General features: G+C 36.6%; 1 long non-coding RNA gene across 1 annotated transcript; it reads left to right on the top strand.

The window, feature by feature from the left end:
• Positions 1–3,117: 3,117 nt before the first annotated feature.
• LOC149147991 (uncharacterized) lies at positions 3,118–8,397 on the top strand. Its single transcript, XR_016262896.1, has 3 exons — positions 3,118–3,794; positions 5,868–6,082; positions 7,280–8,397. It is a non-coding gene; the product is annotated as an uncharacterized LOC149147991 (long non-coding RNA).
• Positions 8,398–10,326: the final 1,929 nt, after the last annotated feature.

Genomic DNA, 10,326 nt, shown 5'->3' with positions numbered 1-10,326 from the left:
TCAATCGACAGTTTGGGCTTTTTGCTTGAAACAGTCTCCTTACGCCCTAGAATTTGGCTCAAGAGAGACAAATGTATAAAGAAAGAAATGGGTGTCGATAGTTTGTGATTAGGTAGTGAGTTCCTATCCCCATTGCCCATGTTCTGTGGAGGTAACATTTTATCTCGGAATTATCACACAATGACTTACCACGGAAACTCTTGTATGTTGAATGCTCTATCATATGTATATAAGGAATGCATAGAATATTTATATATTTCTGGGTATGGTTGTGTCAGTGAATTTAAATTCCTTTTTCAAGCTCGATTCCCCATTACAACTAGATCATATTGAAATTGAGATTGATCAACTTGTGGATTTGATGTGTGCCCTATTCAAATTGAAATTCCTCTTTCAAGTTTGATTTTTCACTTCAACTGAGTCGTATTGAAATTAAGTTTCAAATATTTTTTCATTTGATTTGGTTGGTAGTTTCACTTGGCATGGCATGGATATGGCAACAATTTCCAATACGTAGTGGGCATTTTAGTTATTTTGTGACAATAACTGGTAACAACTGCCTAAAGTTAGCATCAAATATAATAAAATCTTGGTCCTATCATATGCTTTTTCCACATGGCACTAAACATGTGGTTTGTTTATAGCATGGACAAATCCTTTGTGTATGATACTCGGAACCACACAAAGCACCTAGCCTGATGTGATTTGTTGATAGCATGGGCAGATACTTTGTGGCTAATCCCAAGCATCAAGTTGAGAACTAGCCTTGTTTCCCCATGTTATTTATAAATTCTTGTCAATCATCTTCCTTTTGTCATCATGCATACGTTTCCCTGTTGGATGAAATTTGTGTTCTTCGAGATTTTCTCCTCAAAGCATAATCCTACATCCATCCTTCTTTTATTTCAATATACAAAATGTAATGAATTTGATGATGGATATCTTGTTATGTTTTCATATCAATTTTGGCAAAGAAATAACCTTGATTACATGATTGCTCCTTCTCTTGATACTAGCATGATACAAGTCCTTGTGGGACCTATTTCTTACCCTTTGTTTTGGACGGGTTGCGATTGTGTTATAAATTTCTTTGGTATATATGGCATTGTATCAAGAGGTACAAGAGTCCTTGACTGAATTGGAACTTGAGAGAAGTATATCCTTCTCATCCCTAACTTGATACTCGTTTTTACTAGTGAAACTCTGAAAATGATTCGTTGATTTGTTGTCTCTCTTGTGAATCTCATATCATCTTTGTTGAGCCAAATCTAGTCTATGAATGGTTAGGTTAATGCAATAACAACATTTGAGATGAACTCAAGATGTCAAATCCTGAGTAATGTAGGATTATGGTCATTTTGTACGTTGTTTCCTTCCCTATTCCTTTGTGCTTACCTAGCTGAATTAATTTGATGTTTTTGGTTTTCTAGTAAAGGTAATTACCAATAATGTCGAGTGACTCAATGAGGGTCTTCTTCAAGCTTGAGCCTCCCCTGGTGTGCTTGCTAGGGAATCACACCCATTCCTCTATTTTCTTGGTATATATGTATTTGTAATACAAGATGTGTTGCCAAAGGTCGTGCTTTGATGTTAAAGCTTTCATCCTCCCTTGGCTAGATTCATGGTTGCATTTTGCTCAAAAGTCAAAAACAATATTGGCTTCGAATAGAATTCCATTTACATTAAATTATCCTGAAATGGTTGAATAATGAATCTTGGATATCCAAGCACTATCTTTCAGTGCATTTGATTAACTCTGTTGAAGTACATGTAGGATTTCCTCAAATTTCATCCTAGTTGCATTGCAAAACATATTTTATGGTCATATATACCTTTATTTCTACCACAGAACCATTACCAAACTACAAGAGGTTGTATGTAGTCGTTAAATGTGATGTTTTCACCCCTGCTACTATCTTGATGCCTCTTATGGTCCTTGAACTGAGTCTATCAAGTATTAGTTTTGTTAAACCTTAGTTGAGCAAAAGCAAGAGGAGGAGGCAGAGGCGATGGAAAAAAATTGAGTGGTCAAGCCATTTGTTAGAATTGCATATGAAATAGAATCGTTACAAGTCTCTATCTAGTTAATAAGGGAGGAAGAGAATTCAACCTACATGAGAAGTAGATGAAGATTTGTCTTGTTGCTTTTGTGATTTTTTTTGGATATGTCTACTTTGGCTATGAAGGTTTTCTTGTGCCTCCTTTCGATTGAATGCAAAATCTATTGAGTCATTTCACTTGCATTGTTTTAATCCTTATTGTAGAATTTCCTTGAAATTCTGCAACTGCTTGAATGAGTAAATCTGAAACTAACCAGGTTTAGGAAGGGTTCCAATGAAGTGTTGCAAAGAGGGTCCTTTATTATTTCAATGAAACTATTAATTTTGAGATTGAATATACTAATTATTATAATGTTGAGTGAACAAGTCATATTGATTGAGATTGGGTTGGAAATCCAGAGGATAGGAGGTCCAATTTTGGAAATGTGTTCAATATAGGATCTGGCGCCATCTTGTGGAGCAACAAAAAACAACATACTATTTCACCATCATCCACTAAAGCCAAGTACAAAGCATTATCCAATGTTGCATGTGAAAAAATATTACTTAGAAGAATCTAGAAAGATATTGGAGAGTGCCACAAGAACCAATGATAATCAAATGTGATAATCAAATGTCCATTGAATTAGATGCCAAGAGGTTTTTAAAATTGATTCTAATCAAATCCCCCACTTTCAATTTAAACGAAGGTGGCATAAGGTTGCTCAAAGTTGGCTAGACCATTGATGAATAGAGGAGGTTATGTTCTTGCAAAATGTGATGATTAAATTGAAAAGGTGATGATTAAATTTATTCACTTATTTACATTTAATAAATATTTGTCCATATTTATGTTATTACAAGATTTTTTTTTGTTAGGTACATCATTTTGAATCTTATAATCCATAAGGCGTTCCCTTTGAAAACAACTCCCTTGTCATCATTGGTGGATTTGTTATTCACCGTTAAATAATTAAAAACGGTGTCACCATGTTATTTTCTGTCATTCCGTTTCAATATTATTCAGTTTTCATAAATCCTTCGTGGGGCTTTGAAGAAATTTCTCGTGCTTCTCTGAAGAAATCTCATTTATTGAAAGGTTGCAGACATATTCATAACTCCTTCGTGGGTCTCTGAATAAATTTCCTGCCTTGGGGCTCGTGCTTCTCTTAAGAAATCTCACTTGTTGAAGGGTTGCAGAGATCAAAGGGTTTTCGAGTGTTGTATGGGAATAATTATAATGGGCTATGTAGGACAAACCGCTCTGAAATTGGGGGCATCTGTGGACAGAGACACCACCAGAAATAATGTGTCACCTGCAACTTCCTTTGCTGCTTTTACAATCTAAGGTAAGCTCTATCCAGATGGGTATGTAGAATATCCATTCCAAATGAAGGAAAAACTGTGTGCAGCTTTTACGGTTAGAGGAGCAAGAGGAGGAGGGGGTGCAGTTCATCAACAACAGCACCAGAAACACCAGTAGTAACAACACCGATAACAACAGATACCCAATCCAAATCCCAGGAGGCCCTTTCTCAGCAGGAGGATGGCACGTTTGAGGGAGGCCACTGCTATGAGGGTGCATTTGAGGAAGGCCACATTTATCTAGTTAGTGGCTTTATTAAATAAGATACCCAATCCAAATCCTTGGAGGCCCTTTCTTAGCAAGAGGAGGGCATGTTTGAGGAAGGCCACTGCTATCTTGTTTGTGGCTAGATAGGCCCTGGCAATCTGGCATTGGAGGCCTTTAGAGAGGTAGTTTCAATTAAATCCAAATGCTTGCCTTTAGAAAGGTAGTTTCAATTAAATCCAAATGCTTGCCTTTAGAAAGGTAGTTTCAATTAAATCCAAAGCCAATAAAATTTTGTATGACATAATCCCCATTAAAATTTTATGTCAGGGATTTATAATTTTTCATAGGAAACTTCAATGTAGTTTGATTTTTCATAAGAAACTTCAATGTAAGTTTGAGTGTATTTCTATAGTGGGAGATTGATTTCAAATATTTGATGTTTCTTGAAGTGTCATCAGTTGTTATATATAGTTGATAATAGATATTACATGATATGATTCGAAAGTTCATATGAGTTTAGAAGAAGAAACTAATCAAAAGATTTTGATTGCTTCCTCAGAGTTCTGTATCAAATTTAAAGTCTTGGCATAGTCATTTTGTTATGCACATGGACTAAACTTTTCCTTTTTGCTGGATACTCAAATAGAAACTGAAAAATTTCTAGGAAAATTAGTTGAGGAGCCAGGGAAGCAGAAGGTTTGATGTTCTCTCTTACGTTGTATAATACTTGAGAAAGTGGCATACTGTAATAATCTATGTGGGATGCCATTTATTGGTTAAGAGTTAGAACAACATATGTTTGATGCACTCCAGTAGTCTAGGGATTTAAGCCTCCAATATTTTCAGGACCTTGAGCTTTTACCATGGTCTTGATTTTAGAGTTGTTTTTATTGAACTAAATAAGTTTGTATATAATTAACAAATCTAGATTCTTGTCTGATATTCTAGCAAAAGTATTGTAACATTAACGATTGTTCTGTTTTGCATATGCACAGCTCAGAAATTAGACAATGCATGTCATTTTTTGGGTTATCAATCTCGTGACTCTTTACCATCTAATTTTGATTGCAACAATGCATTTGTAAATGCAAATACCATTATAATTACACGAACCATTCAAATGTGTTTAAAGTATAATGAGCTAATAAATTGGGTACTTGGGAAGCTAATCAAGCGTTTCAGAGTAATGTGTACCTTGAACAGATTGATGCTCTTTTCTTACAGACACTAGTTAGCATTATGTCTTGTCATATTACAGTTACATGGCTACCATCACAAACCTAATTCAACCAATATTTGTTTCCTGTGATTGCTTCTAGACTCTAGTGTTGGGATCACTTCCATGGCAGCAGGGGTAGTCTACTATCGTTTTGTTTGGAAAGTGCAGGTATTGCATGTCTAGGTGGGGAAATGTCTATGTGTCTATGTGTAATGTGCTATAATGGTTGGAGTAGGCATGATAACAAAGAATTCAGGTTTAACACCAGAAGGCATTTTCAGGGTCAGTCCCATTGCATCGAAATGTCCAAAAGAGAAATTATGCAGGAATTGCAAGCAGCTTGGTCATCTTGTTGCTGATTGCCGCAATGAGCCTGTCTATAACATTTGTGGTAAAACATGTCACATCGCAAAGGAATGTTCTGCTCACGAGGTAGGACTTCTAAAATACACACTCTGCAAGAAGTGTTATTTTCCTGGGCATATTATGCCAAACTGTCCTAATGATAAGGCCTGCAATAACTATCGCCAGACTAGCCACTTGGCTCGAGATTGTATGAATAGCCCGTTTTGCAATGGGAGAATGTGAATTTGAGCAAGATGGAAATCATTATTGCTGCAATAATTTGCATTGGAGATACTACAGGTCATCTCTTCGAAGCATTGTTTTGAGTTAATTCATTACTTCCCACTTCTTTCAGGCATTAAACAAGAAAATATTTTTTAAGGGTAATCTCCCATTATTATTTAAATTACAAGTTTTATTTAGTTTACTGTTTGTTCTATGTTGTATTCTGTGAAGCGATTGTATAAGGACAAGTAAAACAAAATTTACCAGAATATATGTGTTTTTTCAGCAGATACAAGGGGGTTATTCTACGGGTTCGTGCCCTCCCTCAGGGCAGCACTCTCATTTTTTCTTCTTATAGCCAATCATTTGTAGTTTTTATGGCAGTACTGGTCTTATGGATGGAAATTGACAAATGGTTGTTTCATGTGCTTATGGGGCTGACTATCATTGGTGGTTTAATGAATAGGAGGCCCTTCAACACATCGACATGTCAATGTGGTAAGATAGCATGCAACAACCCATAGATAATAAATGCAAGGAAAAAATGATTTCACAAGGCATAGCACTGAAATCATCGATAATGTTAGTATCCTAGTGTGGGAGCCCGGAGGATACTATTACATCAACGTGGGGACTTGCATCTGAAAGTCAACTTCCAGATTGACAAACCTTTCGGTGCAGGTATGATTTATAAAACATATGTTTCACAACTGTTATGCATATGGAACACTTAACAACAGGAAGGAAGGATTGACCCTTTGTTATTTTAGGGGCTGTAGTTGGGCCCACACAATTGCTCAGAAATTTTGAGCTATACCAGGGAATTGGATGGTGAAAAGAAACAATTGATAGACAATTCAATTGGCTTTTGTGTGATGAATGGTAAAAAAATGAGAGTTGCTGCTATCACTTATCAAACTCTTCATTGCCCAGCATAAACTGTACATGGCATCAACAAGCTTCTGGTTAACACTGTGTCTTCAAGGCCTCAAGCCAAAATCTATGTAGGGTTCTTACAGACAGTAAGGTCCCAATCAATTAGTAAGGTAGTCTTTCAGTTAGGAACAAACGAGTAATGTCTTATAGGACCAACTGTTTAAATTTTGTTCTCTGGTTTCTCATTATCATGTTTAAATTCAACCATTTAAACAGAAATAAACATATTTTGTATGCTTAATGTTTTTAGAAAGGTAGTGTCAATTAAATCCATATGTTTGATATTACGTATAGTGCCAATAAAATTTTGAATGACATAATCCCCTTTAAAATTTTATGTAAGTCAGGCATTTATAATTTTTCATAAGAAACTTCAATGTAAGTTTGAGTGTATTTCTGTAGTGGGAGATTGATCTCAAAGATTTGATGTTTCTTGAAGTGTCATAAGTTGTTATATGTAGTTGATATTACATGATATGATTCCAAAGTTCATATGAGTTTAGGAGAAGAAACTAATCAAAAGATTTTGATTGCTTCCTCAAAGTTCTATATCAAATTTAAAGTGTTGGCATAGTCATTTTGTTATGCACATAGACTAAAATTTACCTTTTTGCTGGATACTCAAACAGAAACTGAAAAATTTCTAGCAAAATTAGTTGAGGAGCCAGGGAAGCAGAAGGTTTGATGTTCTCTCTTCCCTTGTACAATACTTGAGAAAGTGGCGTACTGTAATGATCTATGTGCGATGCCATTTATTGGTTAAGAGTTAGAACAACATATGTTTGATGCACTCCAGTAGTCTAGGGATCTAAGCCTCCAATATTTTCAGGACCTTGAGCTTTTACCATGGTCTCGATTTTAGAGTTGTTTTTATTGAACTAAATAAGTTTGTATATATTCTAGCAAAAGTATTGTAACATTAAAGATTGTTCTGTTTTGCAGAAGGGACATACACAGCTCAGAAATTAGACAGTGCATGTCATTTTTTGAGTTATCAATCTCGTGACTCTTTACCATCTAATTTTGATTGCAACAATGCATTTGTAAGTGCAAATACCATTATAATTACATGAACCGTTCAAATCTGTTTAAAGTATAATGACCTAATAATCTGGGTACTTGGGAAGTCTCTGTCAATCTTGTAGTTCCACATAACATGCTTAACTGTTGCAGGTTTGTGACAAACCATGGAATAAAATAGAATATAATTAGATTGATTTTTTTTTTTAATTTTGACCTTGTTTTGCTCTGGCAGTCTTCTCTAGAGTAGCACGGCACAGTCAGTGACCAGGTACAACAGCAGTAAGGGTACACTTATTGCTGTTGAGATTATGGCTAATATACACTTGAGGCCATGTGTCAGCCCTCTATTTGAGGTCTCAGTGTTTTTATTGAGCCTACATATTGATAATTAACCCACCTTATTGTACTTATCAGTTATCAATGTTTGACTATGTTGGACTAGTTGTCTGAGGCCATGTGTCAGCCCTCTATTTGAGGTCTCAGTGTTTTAATTGAGCCTACATATTTATAATTAACCCACCTTATTAGGCCGATAGGTCTTCCTTTGAGTGAGCCTTTCATCGTCCTTTTGTTTCTAAGATTGATGGCTGGCATGCACATTCAGCAGGGATTCGGTGGGCAAATTGTTCACATGTGTCATGCAATTTCTGTTTCTTCTCAACAATTTCTGAGAATTTCCTGTTTTCTTCCACCATATCTGTCCATTTTCTGCTCTTCCTGTTCTCTTCCACGCCCTCTGCAATAATGTTTTTGTGCTCTTCCTCTTACTGCTGCAATTATGTGTCAAGTTTTCGCTGTGCAATCTGTTGTGCACGACCTAGCCCTCTGTTATCAGTATACACTGTTTACACCTCCGTTTTACTGTTCAGAAATTGTTCACTCAGGTGCTCAAGTATACACTGTTTACACCTCCGTTTTACTGTTAAGAAATTGTTCCTGCTCAATTTTCAGGTCAGCGCTCTCAAAAATGGGTTTTTTGATCCCATTCTCTCTCATTTTGCTTCCAACGTTTTAATTTTAGTCCAGTGTTTTCTTATGGGTTTTTTATGCCAGGTACAGCTGTGCTTTCCTGTGCAGAAATTGTTTGCGCAGGTTCCAGGTTAGTGCTATCAAAAATGGGTTTTTTGATCCCATTCTCTCTCATTTTCCTGGTTTTTTCTTGATTCCTGGTTGTATTAAGTATTTGCTTGGCATCTGCAGTCTGAGTATGTGCATTAACCTAACATACTCATACCTCATCAAGGATTAGACAAATCGTTTCAGGTTACTGAACATGGAACGCATTGTAATTTTGTGTTTTATTGGTGTGAATATACAAATAATACGTTGAACTGAAACATTAATTGTTGTGAAAAACGTATTGCTCTGTTCCAGTTTATTATAACAATTGGCACTATTTATAGCAGAGGATGTCACTGATGTTGAATTAATTTATGTACTAGAAGAAAATTTGTTAAAGTCCTACAGAACCGTAGCATAAAATTACCCTAGCTTATTACACAATATTGCAGAGCAATTGCTCTTAGCTGTATGGTCAATGTCCTGTTAGATGATAAGTAACTTGTACCATTGTCTAGAAAGAACCAGAGAGTACAATGGCGCTTGCCATTCCCATTTCTCTTCACTGACTCTGATTAGCATACCTGCTTGTTAACAATGGAAGAGTTGGGTAGGAGAGGGAAATGCCAAACCAATTTTGGGAAGGAGACTCAGTCTAAGACTCCAACCCCTTTGATGCCAGCGAATGATCTGAGAATTCCAGTGCAAGAAGGGCATAAGCTTGGTTCAGCCCAGGTACAACGTCCTCTGAATTGAACTAGAAGAAGCCAAAGCACAACAGGGCATTGAATAAGAAAACATATCATACCTTGGTGGAATCTTGGCATTGATTAATAAACAGAGACAAACTTAATTGTCATAACCGACCTGTTTTTGAGGCAATAGGCTATCACTTTGCTGTTGAATTTGTGCTTTTTGCACCTTGCAAGACTTCTGAACAAGAGATTTTCAAGAGAAACTCAAGCCCTTCCAATTCCATAAAATCTATCGCCGATCGCATAAAACTATGAATGTCGGGTGCTTCATGAAGGGTTAGGGTTTGAATGTCTAGGGATAACCATTTGATTACCTCGAGTAATTTGGATCATTCACTAAAACCCAAGAAGGCTACCCACCTTACTCCATGTGGCCAACATGTGGTAGAAAGTGTGTGGCAGAAGGGGAGTTGCCATGCAACAACCCAGGTGTACGCCCTTTCCATTATATGTCGGGTGTATGAATGGATGGTGTTTAACAAGTGGAAATGTGATTTAAATACAATAAACAGAGTTAAATACCCAGTTAACGACAAATGTCCAAGGTACTTAGGGACAACTATCGTATTAATTTGTTTTAATAGTGTTTCCCTGTTTTACACGCGTTATTGTAATTCTGCGGCAGAAATGACATTCAGATTCTCCAAGCAACTCAGGTCAGTGCATATCACAATATTTTATCTCGATCATTTGGAAGAAATATCCGTGTAGTTACGATGAAATGGTCTTCTTACTGTCACAGATGCCATGGATCTTATAAATGCTCTTATGAATGAAAAGGGTGCAGTTGCAGATAGGAAGTCTGCCATTAGTTTCAGCGATTTCCATGCCGCCGTACAGAAGATGGTTGAAGCAGAGATTGAGAAACATTCGGCTGATGGAATAGGGAGAGTGGATTATGCAGTAGCCAGTGGTGGAGGAAAGCTTTTATATCATTCTGAAGGATATTACCCTGGCAATAAGTTATCTCTGTCTTGGAGAGAGATATCCAGAAGGATATTTTCCTTGAACAACCTTCACCCTCTTGCTAATGAAATACTGACCCCCAAATTCGGTGAGCCAGGGAGGTGTCTTCCACTCAAGGGTAGTGATGTTCTTGTCTCCATCAAGCTTAGGATTCCCATTTTTCCTCAAGCAGTCACTCTGGAACAT

Source organism: Pinus tabuliformis, chromosome 9, assembly GCF_031772625.1.
Source record: "Pinus tabuliformis cultivar Carrire ecotype Pingquan chromosome 9, CPIR1, whole genome shotgun sequence".
Lineage (NCBI taxonomy): Eukaryota > Viridiplantae > Streptophyta > Pinopsida > Pinales > Pinaceae > Pinus > Pinus tabuliformis.
This window is presented reverse-complemented; position numbering and strand designations above follow the sequence as displayed.